The 14,626-nt window shown below is 43.6% G+C and overlaps 1 protein-coding gene across 3 annotated transcripts in view; it reads right to left on the bottom strand.

Annotated features, from left to right (window-relative positions):
• The window catches only part of APBA1 (amyloid beta precursor protein binding family A member 1), a 205,841-nt gene extending 195,220 nt beyond the window's left edge, over positions 1-10,621 (bottom strand). For all 3 annotated transcript variants that reach the window (XM_074394704.1, XM_003935634.4, XM_010346139.3), the window contains exon 1: positions 10,383-10,621. The gene's annotated coding sequence lies outside the window, so the exon portion shown is untranslated. The remainder of the gene's footprint in view (positions 1-10,382) is intronic.
• Positions 10,622-14,626: the final 4,005 nt, after the last annotated feature.

Below are 14,626 nucleotides of genomic sequence, written 5' to 3'. Positions count from 1 at the left end.
CTGTATTCCAACTCATTCTGAGCCCTTTCAACCCTACAGGGTTAAGAATGGAGAAATGTCGGTACAGCAGTGCTATGGTTTGAATGTGGTTCATTCACACCAAAATTCATGTTGAAATTTAATCCCCAATGTGGCAGTATTAGAAGGTACATGGGTCATGGGGGGTGAATCCCTCATGAACAGATTAATGTCCTCCTGCAGTGATGAGTGAGTTCTCACTCTTGCAAGAATGGAATAGTTCCCTAGACACCAGATTGTTAAAAAGAACCTGGTTTCCTTGGTTTTTCTTTCTTGTTTCCTCTCTCACTATGTTATATTTTTGCATATACTTGCTCCTTCCACTTTCCACTATGAGTGGAAGCAGCATGAGGCCCTCACCAGATGCAGCTGCCTGGTCTTGAACTTTCCAGCCACCAGAATTGTGAGCCAAATAAACTTCTTTTTTTTTTATAAGTTACACAGCCTCAGGTATTCCGTTATAGCAACACTGAATGGACTAAGACAAACAGTAACACACACACACACACACACACACACACACACACACACACGCACATACATACACACATATCCCAAGTAGGATGAAGGTATCATAAACAAGAGAGTCAAGCTGGGAGGCTACTGCTGAGGCCACAGGACAAAAAAGACTCCAGGACCAGCAACTGTCTGAGCCCATTCCTACGCCTAGACCTGAGGCAAATTTCCTTTGTTCTGTCTTTTAGCCACTGAAAAACATGTGAGAGCCTCAAAGTCCTATCTGTAATATAACTTCTTTCCTGATGTGATTATAAAGAGTAAATTAGGTCATTATGAGAAGTAAATGAGTTAGTTGTGTATAGTACTTAGCACAATGCCTGCCACTTTGTAACTTGTTTTTAGTCACTGGATGGGGAATCTGCTGAGCTTTTAAAAAAGGAATTCATGTATAGACAGCTAGCCTGCCACAAATAATACAATCATACCTGAACATAAGATGAGGTTAGACTTTCATATGACCTAATACTCTGGAAACATTTCATCTGTAGAACAAATTCTAGCTACTTTAGGAGAGAACTCTCCTAGGTACTAGCTCAGGGAAAAATGATTCTTATATTTTCAAGTTGTTTAGAAGGGAATTGGGTGTAGAAACTATTTTCACATCTGGAAAGAAATATATTAGGTTTAAATTTAGAATTAAATAATTTAACTAAACATCCAGAACTTCAGAGGCTAAGGGACAGCAGGTAGGAAGAGAGCCAGGAAGAGAGAAGGACAGGGAAGAACCATGAGGAACCAGCTTAGCAAGGAGGTTACGGCCCAGTGACTCGACGTGGTCCCCAAAACCCAGGAAAGCCACAGATGTAAGAAACAATCTATTCTTCTTACTCCACTTTCCCTTTTCCACATTAATATAACTTCTTCTTCCAGAAATAAAATGTCTACTCGAAAATAAAGTTTCCCTTTATAATTACCGCATCATATGTCCATACCACCAAATATCCAAATATGCTAACAATTCATAAAAAAGGGAAAAAAACTTTTGACATGAAATTATTTCATACTATAAGAAAATAAGCACTCTTCTGATAAATGTAATGCAATAGAGCAATGTTTTCTAAACTGCATATTAGGGTTCACTAATGCTGAGATTAGTTCAGTGGGTAGGCAAACATACAGAATGGAACAGAATAGGATAGAAAGCATCAGAGTGGATTACACATAATAAAAAACAAGTATTGTTGAGTGAAACTTGTTTCAGTGATGTGTGTGTGTGTTTACACACACTCATCTCTGTTGCTAGCCTACCATCTAAATTGTATTCTCACCAGCAATCATGGTCAAAAATGTTTAAAAGCCACTGTAATAATATGTTACCCACTTTTAGTAAAGTCCAGAATAAAAGACCAAATTCACTGAATAGCCAAGTTAGGGGGTAATTATTCTTAAGTGGAATTTTTTTAAATGACTCTAAGCTCATCCTCTGCTTTTAAAATATGCTACAATTTACAGGAAAAAGGAATACATGCATACCTTGTCAACTATACTTCTTTTTAAAAATAAAGTGTGCCTGTTAATGAATATGGAATTGATCTCAAGATACAAAATTTATCAACAGTCAGAAACATAAATGTTTACACTATTTGGAATGATGGCCAATTAATTCCTTTATGAAACAAATCACTGCTGTATTTGCTATATCTTTCACGGTACTGGTACATTAATTAATCCACCATTGATCAGAAGAGGAGGCTGAAAAGGAAACTTAGTGGGCAGGGATTGGTTTTGCCACCGTACCTTCACAACCTCCTGTGATCACTTTACATATAGAAAAAGATGAGATTCTGTCCTCCAAAAAGTGTACTTCAGAAAAGAGAAAGTTTCCTTATGTATAAATACTTACTAAGTCTGCTTATATTATGGGCTATTTTCTTAATCACCTTCTTCTGAATGCCAAAAACCCTGTCACCTCCAAGATAACAGGAATTGAAAATCAAGCATTTCACTAATGCTGGAAGTGATGGCAACTGATTTTAAAGAGAGAAACCATGTCAAAAATATATTACCTGATAAGACTGCAGATTTCATGAAAAGGAGGTATGTTTCAGAGGTTACTCAGGAACTATTTGGAGCAGATAGCCAGAAATAAACTAAATCAACACAAGATAGGGATACTTCTGAAGGCTATGTGATTGAAATAAGATAAATGACTGAATGAGTAAAGAGTAAAGGAGGCCATGATTTTAGCACAAATTTAAGAAAATATTCCTGGGGTGGTGCTTTACAATTGCCTGTATTGGATATCTTTATACAACACATACAGAAGTGCTGGTTTGGACAGATCATAAATATACTCCTATAGGAAGAAAGGCTAAAACAAACGTTCTTATCTTAAATGAATGAGCACACAGGGTTTGGAATAAAGTTTGTGGAGGTAGCATCATACAGAAACTCAAGAAGTACTATATCTCAAACAAATTAGATAGAAATGAACATGACAAAAGTGGCCTAATCATGACAAAGACTCTAAAGTCAAAAAAAGTATGTGAAGCATTTGAATAAATTATCTCATAAAATTTAAGAGTGGAAGGATGTCACATTTCTAAATTATTAATTTTATATAATATGATTTTAATTAGATGAAAGTAAACTAATTAAACATAAGTAGATACTTCACTCTTTGCCTATATTCCTAAAATATGCATATTCAAGTTGACATGAAGCCTTTTTTTTTTTTTTTAAACCTTCTTGTTGGAAAATTGAGAGCCACCCTATAACAGAGGGTAGCTTATACATGGGCATATATGGTAATCTGCATCTCAGATAACTGAGGGTGGCCAACAGTTAGCTTGAGTGAACGGAACTACAGGCAGTTGTTGGCAATACATTAGAACCCCTAAATTAAAATAACTGCCATCAAGCCAATTCTTATCTGTTAAAAATTCTTCATGATAGCTCTGTGATGTGTGAAACAGGGGTCCCATGTCCACTTCTGAGTTCAGCTATAGGTATATTGACAGTCCCCACATAAACTGACGGTTTCCCACTTCCACCTGGCTCTGCCTCTCTGCTTCTCTGCTCAAGGGCTTTCTCTGGTGTTTGCTCAGGCTAACGTTAGCAGCCCTAAAGTACTAAGATTTAATATCCCTAGGGGAAATGGTGGGTAAATACCCCAGTTTCTCCGCTGCTTGGTGGACAATACTAATATGCAGTCCACACAATACCAGCAAAGCCAAGCCTCAATTTCCCACAGTGGTAACATGTTCATTAGCTAGCTTCTTAATTGGCTTTCTTCCCTCTCCTGTCTTATTTTCTCCATTCTCTCACTTGTGCTTCTTGAGGTTGTCTCTCAAATAAACTATTCTGGACTCAAGTCCTTGTCTCATGCATAAACTGCTTTAGCATCATGTGGCAATTCCGTGTCCTCTTTGAAAAACAGCTACCTATTGCAGAAATCAAGATAAACGAGTTTTACCCTCATTCTTTACACCTGAGTTATTTAAATCTTTGGCAATTTCTCACCCAAATCCCTCTTAGGATTTGATAATCCCTTACTAATGCAGAGAGTCATTCTGTGTTATACAGGATACCCAGATGAACAAAACAAAGTTCTAGCCTCAAGGACCTTACACTTGAGAATGGAACATGAAACAAGTAGGAAGAAAAGAAAGCAGTATTTAAAGAAGATTCAGATCACAGAAGAGATGCAAGTTCCAAAGAGCAGAAATACTTCCAACTGACTAGTATTTCATCACTACCCAGAAAGAATCTCACTTTGTTTTCTAACTTTTTTTTTTGAAATGGCATCTTGCTCTTTAGCCTAGGCTGGGGTGCGGTGACATGTCTCGGCTCACCGCAACCTCTGCCTCCCATGTTCAATCAATTTTCTTGCCTCAGCCTCCCAAGTAGCTGGGACTACAGGCATGCGCCACCATGCCTGGCTAATTCTTGTAGTTAGATGGGGTTTCACCACGTTGTCCCGGCTGGTCTTGAACTCTTGACCTCAACTGATCTGCCTGACTCAGCCTCCCAAAGTGCTGGGATTACAGGCATGACTGTTTTCTAACTTAAATACATTTGATTGAGGACATTCCTCTTTTTATAAACCCAGCACTGATTCATAGGTCAACCCAAATACAGTAGATGGCAATACAACCTTATGAGTAACCAATTCAAAACGAAAGGCAAAGCATTTTATTGTGAATTTTCTAAGTAACTGCTCCATCTCTCAGGAGTGATATCATGTCCAGGTACATCCAGGAAACCAATAAGGCTTCCCTGGTGTACCCTGAGGATGTCAAACATGTTCCCATCCAGTCCTTTCACTCTTGATATTCTCTCTGCCTAGAAGGCCCTTCCCCCAAATACCTGCAGGGCAGGGCTCACTACTTCACATTTTTTTTTTTTTTTTTTCAGACCGAGTCTCCCTCTGTTGCCAGGCTGGAGTGCAATGGCTTGATCTCAGCTCACTGCAGCCTCTGTCTCCCAGGTTTAAGCTGGGACTACAGGCATGCACTACCACACCTGGCTAGTTTTTTATATTTTAGTAGAGATGAGGTTTCACCATGTTGGCCAGAATGGTCCTGATCTCCTGACCTCATGATCCACCCACCTCAGCCTTCCAAAGTGCTGGGATTACATGCATGAGCCACTGTACCTGGCCTACTTCACGTCTTTAAGCTCTTTCTGCTTAAGGTCTTCCCTAACTATCCTATTGCTTTCTCTGTTTTATTCTTCGTCATAGTACTTACTACCTGGCATATTATATAATTGCTTATTTATTTTTAATCTCCTTCCACTAAAACTCTGTGATATTAAGAACATTTCCCACCTCTATGTTTCCTGCACCTATAATAGTTTCTGGCCCAGAGAAAGTGCTCAATGAGTATATGTTGAAGGAATGAATAAATTTCATTATCAAAACCTCAAAATCACCACTCATTACAGTTCAATTTCCATAAACTCATCTGGAATCATGACATAATCCCATAACTCAAGACTCTAAAGGATTCACAATCATTTTGTGAAAAATATACGTTTTTTAAAAAAATAAAGCTTCAAGGTATGTATCAGGTATCAATAGTTTTAATTCTATCATAAACTTGTACAGGCCGCAAAATGAAACTCATTCAATGTCCATTGTGTAAGAATGAAATCCTGAAATTTTAAATTTTAAATACTGTAGCTAGCTTGCTAAAAAAAAAGTTTATTCATATATTCATGTGACAAATGTACACTAAATGCATATGATGGGTATGGTGTTGGGCGAGGTGCTATATTTGATTTTCTTTTGAAAACTGACTTTACACGTCACTGTACAGCCATATTCTGCCATTATAGATAGAAAAGCTCATCCTTTAAAAAAAAAACACTTACATCTTTCCCCATTGTTTTACTATAAACTTTTTAAAATTTAGCTCAGATCTCTGAGGGAGAATATTCACAGGATATAGAAGTGGAGTCTTTTATTCAGATAATTTTAAAGGTAAACATTGTCCTCTTTTTATTGCATTTAAGGGAATGAAGAACCACTGTATTTAGCAACCTTAAATGCTCACTATACAAAAATTACTTAAGTAGTTGTCAAACTCCAATTATATAGCGCTAATTGGTTTCACTAGAAATTCATGCTCTCCAAACACATGAGGTCCTCATGGTTGGGTAATGATCTTTTATTCACTCCTAATTGACTCACCACTGTGTTTCCACAATGCACACAAGTCTTTGTCATTCTACTCCTGGCTTCAACCTGCCCATCTCTCTTTTGACTTTACTTAGAAGACTGTGGCCAAATTCCTTTCTTTCCACCAAAAATTCCTATGCTTCTGTCCCAAAAGAATCCTTCCTTTGCTTTCATCTAGTATCCTCCCATCTTCTTGAAGACTTAATTTCCTCAATTGAGCCTCTCCCTTACATTTTCAATATCTTTTTCCTTCAATGGATTGTTCTCCTCAGCTTACAAATCAGGTTCCAGTCTTCCCATACTAAAAATACCACCTTGCCTCTACTACACCATTGTTTTGATATATCATATTCTCTCTCCTTCTCCCTTACCTCCCAACTTACTGAAAATGAAGTGTGTTTACACTGCTTTCCATTTCGTTTCCCCCGCCTCTCCCTTCAACCGTTGCCCCCGGCTGCCACTTCCACCTAACACAAAGATAATTAAGGAAAGCCAGGAGTCAAATCCAATGGCTTTGCCTTGGTTGCACCCTCACCCATGGGATGTGCTATCTGAGTGACAGGGGCTCCCCTTGCCCCTGCTGTTTCCATGACACTGTACTACTCTACTTCCAAAACTTTCCTCCAACAGCCCCTTGTTTCAGATGGTTCCTGTCCTCTTCTTTCCTTTTCCCCTTCAACATACAGACATCCCTCAAGGATCCTATCCTTACCTTTGTTTCTTCTCTCTTCATTTTCTTTATCAGTGATTCCTGGGACATCAAAATCACTCCTAGGTAGATGACTTACAAATCTCCTTGTAGCTCTAACCTCCCTCTGTATTTCATTCCCTTAACTTGGACAAACCTATCCTGCTCAAAAAGAAACTTCTCTCCTCTTTCTCATCCTCCATTGTATCTCCTTTCTGAAATGACCCAACTGCTCTCTCAGCTAAGCCTGACAATCATCTTTGGCCTCCCTTTTCCCTTCCCCCATTTCCAGTGATGGTTCGAGCTCCTCAGATTCTTCCTGCACACCATCTCTTAGGTGTGTTCCCTTTTTCCCTCCCATTGCCTCTTCCCATCTTTCCCTTACTTGGACAATAGGGTCTATCTGGTCTCCCTCCTGCCAGTCTTTTCCCATATTATTCCATCCAACATAATACTACAAAATTATTGCCCCAAAGTGCAGTTCTGATAGTGTCAACACTTCTCCTCACAAATCTTCTATAGCTCCCCAGTCTTAATGAACAAAATCCACGCTCCTTAGCTTGGCATACAAATTGCTCCACCACCTTGAACAAAACTCTCTTTCTTGCTTTATCCCTCATTACATTTCTTGGCATTACTAGTGCTGCAGCCAAAGCACACCATTTTTTGTTCCCTGTGTAGGCATACACCTTCCACTGCCAGGCCTGCCTACACTGTTCCTCCCCCAAGCATGCCCTCCTTCTCTGCCAACCCAAATGCCACCTTAATCACACCTCAAATGCTATCTCTCCCATGTAACCTTCCCTGATTCTTCAATCAGAAGTCATTTTGTACCCTGTGAACTCCCACAGCCCTGCAGGAATACTGCTTTTTCAGCACCTATTTTTCACTATTTTTACATTTAGTAACACATATCCCTCTTTTCTCCTTCTAGACCATGATCCACCTCTGGGCAGGATCTAAGACTTAGCATTCTTTGAATCTCCAACCCTTCTCTACACTCCCTATTCCCTATCCAAAGGTACAATGGGTCTCAATGCAGGAGGCAATTAACAAATGCAGTGAGCTATGATCACACTACTACGCTCCAGGCTGGGTGACAGATGAAGACCCTATCTCAAAAAGATAAATAAAAATAAAAATTATCACATTTATGCTAGAAAGTAAATCACTGATTCCTGAGTCATCGATTGGGCTGCTGTATAATTTCTCTTTCTGTAAACAGTGTATTTACCTGGTAATACTTAGTATTATTAAACTTTCTTGTAAGACATTTACATCTCTGGTCTTACTTACAAATATAAAAGATGATGACTTTTTTAAAACCAAAACCTCTTAGAATGACCTTTAAATTCCGTAAGTACTTTTATCAGAAAGAGATTTGACATAACTAATAAGAGACTAAAGAACTAAGATTCAAAATTCATTTTTATAAATCTATCCTTAAATCTTGAACGAGAGCCAACAACCAACTTCACATTAAAATCTTAGAAGGCTTGACTTGAAGAACATGGGGAAATTTACAATGACAGCTTCACTAAAACCTAGTCTATATATCATTGAATAAGGTATATGGGAAGAAAAAAAGCATATGTGGATAGCCATAGTTTTATTATTTTCAATGTTATATGATATCATGCAACCTTTGCCCCAAAAACAAAGCAAAACAAAAAATTTTAAAAAGAAAAAAGAAATCTCTGGTGCTAACATGTTGTATATTTACTTGTGTAGCCATGACTGCTATGGGCTTTTCAAAGAGGACGGGGGCAGCCAGTTTGGATTCCGACAGCGATGCAGTAGAATTTAAGGTGTTATGACTAAAATATGTCCTAAGCAGGTTAAGCTAGTCATACAACATTTTAATAAAGAAATGTCGAGATATTAAGTGTAAAGTGCACTCATACCTATGAATACCGCAGATACACAGGCGAGGGGGAATCACACTGCCATGGATACACATGAATATGCCATCTCCCTTCCTATCTCTACCCAACCCTACACACACCTATCTTTATCATGCAGAGACAGTTAAACAGCCATAGACTCTGGATGCATTTCTGTGTCCTTGTTCCCACTGGGTGAGTTATTGCCAGCCTGACATTTTCCCAAATTCCCTACTGGTGGGCTATATTTTAGGTGGTGCCGGTGGTGATTTGGAAACTGTAATCTCCCAAGACCCACAGTGTTGGGGCACCAGGCTTTACTCACCTGGTACCCCAACACTGTGGGTCTTGGGAGATTACAGTTTCCAAATGATACTCGGCACCACCTAGCCATTGTGACAGCTGAAAGAGTGGATGTCACCAGCAGCAGAAATAAAGTATCCTGTTTCCTGAGGAAAACACCCTGGTTATGTGATGCTGACCAAGTGGGCATCAAACATTTCTCCATGTGATATTTTTCTTCTTTTTTAAAGACTGCCCCCTGCCCCTCACATCTCTATACACACCTCCAGAGTTCATTCTAAAAGAGCCAACACAAAGACCATCCATCCTCTAGCCATAAGGTTTTCAGGGCTTAAATGTGGAAAGAGAAGGTCTAGCTGGCATTGAAAGTTGGGACAGGAAGAGCAATCTGATCATTCAACAGCCTTCTCCTTCAGGTCAGACAAGAGAAAAACAATAGAAACTGCAGAGTCAGGGAGTCCAGGACCCTTGTGGAACAGGTGCTAAGCAGAGAAGTAGTATCACAGGATGGAAGCCCCCTTCAAATCCGGGTGTACCAGCAAGCTCAGAGTGTGTAACGGTTATCCTGTTTCCCTGCCATGTGCCTCAAAGCAACATGCTCACTTCCACATCCCCATGTTATGAGGCCACAGGAAGGGGAAGCGAGAATCCCTACACTGGGCCATACACACGCAGGAGCAGAACAGACTGTGCTCAGAGTTGCAGGGCCAAAATAACAAACACTGTCCCACAGTCTTAGCTGGCGACATCAAGTCGGGGCAGCAGCAGATGTCTGGGTTTGGGGCACAGTTTGGGGAACGTGGATGCGACCACACGCGTACACACACATACACAGGATTTTACAAACCCGCCCCTACCCCACTGCCTTCCTCCGCACTTCATACACCAAGTGCATCCTGCCCACCTCCCCGTTTCCATCATCAGATTCTTCCTCCAGGAGAGTCAGCCCGGAGATGAAGGATACTAGCGGGGATTCCTGGAAATGCCACCCCCCAACACCTCCGTCCGCCACCCCCATCCTCTCTGCTGTACCTTTTACACACGCACTCTCACACATTCTCTCCTGCCATGGCTGTCATCAGGCTCGCCTGCTGCGCCCGAAGCCCAGCATCCCAGCGGGCACCGGACACCGGGCGACTCACCCGCAACGCCGCCTTCCCCCGCCTCGCTGGCTGATGGATCCAGGCACTGCCCCCTGGATGCCGCCTGCTGCCCCCGCTACTCCGCACCATTGTTCCAGGCAACCCCTGTCGCGCCCAGGGGCGCCCTTCGGCGAGGAGCCAGGCTCCGTCGGGGGTCGCGTCAGCGCCGGGCCCCCCTCTCCCCCACCCCTCCCTGGCTGTGGTACCTTGCCTGACAGCTGGGTCCGCGGGCCCGCGGGAGCAGGCGGCGCTAGTGACAGCGCTGGTGCCAAGCCTGGGAATAAAGCTCCGCTCCAGCCGCTGCTACTTCCAACGCCACCATCTTCTCCCGCCGCCGCCGCCGCCGCCGCCGCTGCCGCCGCCGCCGCCGCCTCCGGGACCGCAGCCGCCCTCGCGCAGCTCCGGCTCCGCAGCCGCCGCTCGGACCCCTCCGGTCCCGCGGCCCCACCCCCTTTCCCCACCCTCCCTCCCGCCCTCCAGCTCGCTCGCTCGCCCCTCGTGACGCGCGCCGGGGCCGGGCGGGCCTGTGAGGGAGGGCGCGGGGGAGCGCGCGCGCGCACGCCGCCGGCTAGTAGCGCCCCTGCCTCCCACGCCCACTCGTGTGCGCGCGCGGCTCGCGAGCGCCGGGCGGCGGCGGCGGCGTCCTCTGTGGGCGGCGGGCCGCAGCGCCCCTGCCCCAGCGCCGGTGGATGTGCGGGACACCCGCGCCTCTCGCCGCCCGTCGTGTCCGGGTTCCGAAGTACCCGCCCTGTCTGCGTTCCACAGCCTTATCCTCTGGCTCCCGGCTGGACGCATGGAATGGAAAATGCCGCTGCATCTCTGAGGGGACTGTCAGGGACCTCCGCCCTCCTCGGTGGCAGCCCAAGGGTCCCCGGTTTCCTAGCTAGCAGCTGTGGCCAACCGCGAAACCGGGATGCCGCGTCGACTCCTGCAAGGTGTTCTCTCCTGAGCTACTCCCGAGTTTTCCCGCTTCCCAGGCCGGGTAGATACCGCCCGCGCTTCAGATGCGGAGATGGACGGCGTCTCCGGAAAGCGCCGCAGTCCTGCGAGTTCCCCGCCAGGGGGAGAGCCGAACGGGCTTGGGCTTGAGCGAGGCGGGCTGGGTTGCAGTCCTCCAGGGAAAATGCCCAGTCCCTCCAGGGACAGCGGAGAGCCTCTGGATTGTGAAGCCGGGAAGGCTCGGCGTGGTTTTCCTACCCGCTCCTCATTTCTGGTTGATCTGAACTTAGAGTGTCTGTGAGCCTGGCACAGGCCATCCGCCCTAGATATGGCTCCTAGCTGGAGAGGGAGGCCACCCTTTGCAATAGGAACCAGGTGGCAGGTGCTGTGCATTAACGAAAAGCTGTGGGCTAGACAGGCCCCGGGAGGCCTGGGCTCTGGCGCCAGCGCCACGTGTAATTGGCATTGCAATACCTAAATCATTCCCCCTCTTAGAGACACAGATTTTTCTATAACAATGTTATAATGCAAAAAGCCTTTTAGTTTGCAAAGCCTCCTCCAGCGATATATTCTCCTCCAGTAAAATGAAGATAAGCGCTGGTTATCCAGATCCCTTGGGAAATGCACTTTTACCACACCGTGTTTCCATATTATTTTAGACACAACGTCTCCAGAGAAGTCTGGGGGTGTAGCCTAAAGCATTCTGAAAGCCTTGTTCTAGCTTTAAAATTCATATGAATTTTGCATTGCACTCCGTAATTTTTTTTTTTTTAATAAAACAATAGGGCCGGGCGCAGTGGCTCACGCCTGTAATCCCAACACTTTGGGAGGCTGAGGCGGGTGGATCACAAGGTCAAGAGATCGAGACCATCCTAGTCAACATGGTGAAACCCCGTCTCTAATAAAAATACAAAAAATTAGCAGGGCATGGTGGTGCGTGCCTGTAATCCCAGCTTCTCGGGAGGCTGAGGCAGGAGAATTGCCTGAATCCAGAAGGCGGAGGTTGCCGTGAGCCGAGATTGCGCCATTGCCCTCCAGCCTGGGTAACAAGAGCGAAACTCCATCTCAAAAAAATAAAAATAAAAATAAAAAAAATAAAACAATAGCTACCTTCTTAAAAAGATCTTTTAGTAAAATTTAAAATTATATACTAGGAAGGTGTATGCTTGTCCTGTGACGTTATTCGTTTTTTCCAGTAAATACTTATTTGGCATAGGTACGAGCCAGATACGGTCCTTTTTCACCAGAGCTCACAGTATGCTGATGGAAATAGGTATTAAACAATTAGACTGGCCAGGCGCGGTGGCTCACGCCTGTAATCCCAGCACTTTGGGAGGCCGAGTCTGGCGGATCACTTGAGGCCAAAACTTTGAGACCAGTCTGGCCAACATGGCAAAACCCTGTCTCTACTAAAAATACAAAAATTAGCCGAGCGTGGTGCTGCACACCTGTAATCCAAGCTACTCGGAGGCTGAGACAGGAGAATCGCTTGAACTCGGCAGGCGGAGGTTGCAGTGAGCTGAGATCGCGCTACTGCACTCCAGCCTTGGTATCTCAAAAACCAACCAAACAAAAAAACAAAACACTCAGCCTAAGTGCAACTGTGATAAATTCTCAACTGCAAAGGCACTAAGGTGCACAGGAAAACGTAATCTAGACTCCAGGACTAGGTAAGGCTTTCTAAGGAAATGACATTTCACATTCCCCAGGAGAGGCTGCAGTGAGACACTTCCAGGTAAAAGGAAGCAAATGTGAAAAGGCTGGAACAGGTGGGGCCGAAGTGAGATGAGGCTGGAGAGTCAGGCAGTAGTCAGAACCACAGGAGACCTTGTGAACTGTTTTTAAATAATAATTTTGTCTTATGAGCCTGGAAAGTCACTGAAGGGTTGCCAAGAGTTGGGAGCCAGCAAGCAGGATCACATTCCTGAAAGATCGCTGAGGTGGCTGTGAGGAACTGATTCACGGAGGGTCAAGATCCAGTGCTGAGAGAGTCTGAGCTTATCCTACTTGGTGAGTGTTTAGGGTTTTCTGTTTTTGCACTAACTGCTCTTTTGATTGTTTTTAGTTCTTGCCTCTGTTTTCCTGTGTACCCATCTCCAGCGCTTTCAAAGTGCTTCTCTGTAATATTTTCTATTTTGTTACCTTTAATCCACTGTGGTTTTAGGAAGAAAATTAACCTTGTTAGAATTTCTGGTTAAATAGGAGAATATAGGTTCTGTACATACACTTGTTGCTATTTGGTTTGCTATCTTAGAGATCTTTCTGCTTATTTTCTACTTTTTGTGTTGCATTTCCAGTTAGACTAGGTTCTTGAATGAATGAGGGTTACATTATTGCTTTAATAATATCCTCGAATCTTACCTCACAGGATTTTTGTGTAAAGAAAGTATGTGAAATTTCTCTCCAAAGTATTAAGTGCCATATAAAGGAAAGTAATAATTGTTATAATGGTAGCTTGGAGACCTCCAAACTAATTCATTACCAAATGTTCATATGTGGAAATCCCCCTCCCTCCCCTCCCCTCATGAAAAACACATATTCCTATTTCTTCCGGACAGCATGAATCATTGTCTTAAGTGCTCTTGTTACTTGGTGCCTTGGCTGCTGGCAAGAAACTCAAAGCCAAATTTTCGATCATTGTAGGAAATGAGTGATCCTTATGGCATGTAGATCTATGTCTTAGCCTTTCCTATGGCACGATCTCTGCTCACTGCAGCCTCTGCCTCCCAGATTCAAGCAATTACCCTGCCCCATCCTCCCAAGTAGCTGGGATTACAGGCATGTGCCAGCATGTTTGGCTATTTTTTTTTTCTGGCATTTAGTAGAGACAGATTTCACCACGTTAATTAGGCTGGTCTTGAACTCCTGACCTCAGGTGATCCACCCACCTCAGCCTCCCAAAGTGCTGGGATTACAGGCATGTGCCACCATGCCTGGCCCTGTTCTATTCTATCTATAGATTTCCTGTGCTTGCTTTATTGATGTTTTTCTTTTTAGGAGATCTCTTATAAGGCACTCCAAATATTTGTATCCACCTTCTCCTGTTAACAAGGGTCAAAACAAAAAACAAACAAACAAAATGCATGGAGTACTATGCAGCCATAAAAAAGGATGCGTTCATGTCCTTTACAGGGACATGGATGAAGCTGGAAACCATCATTCTCAGCAAACTGACACAAGAACAGAAAACCAAACACCACATGTTCTCACTCATAAGTAATTGTTGAACAATGAGAACACACAGACACAGAGAGGGGAACATCACACTGGGGCATGGGGGGGAACGGGGGGCTAGGAGAGGAATAGCAGGGGGTGAGGGGATTGGGTTTGGGATAGCAGTAGGAGAAATACCTAATGCAGATGATGGGGCAATGGATGCAGCAAACCACCACCATGGCATGTGTATACCTATGTAATAAACCTATATGATCTGCACATGTACCCCAGAATTTAAAGTATAATTTTTAAAAAGTTTTATATGAAAAAAAAATAGTGGGCATGGTGGCAAATG

The sequence above is a fragment of the Saimiri boliviensis genome, chromosome 2, assembly GCF_048565385.1.
Source record: "Saimiri boliviensis isolate mSaiBol1 chromosome 2, mSaiBol1.pri, whole genome shotgun sequence".
Lineage (NCBI taxonomy): Eukaryota > Metazoa > Chordata > Mammalia > Primates > Cebidae > Saimiri > Saimiri boliviensis.
This window is presented reverse-complemented; position numbering and strand designations above follow the sequence as displayed.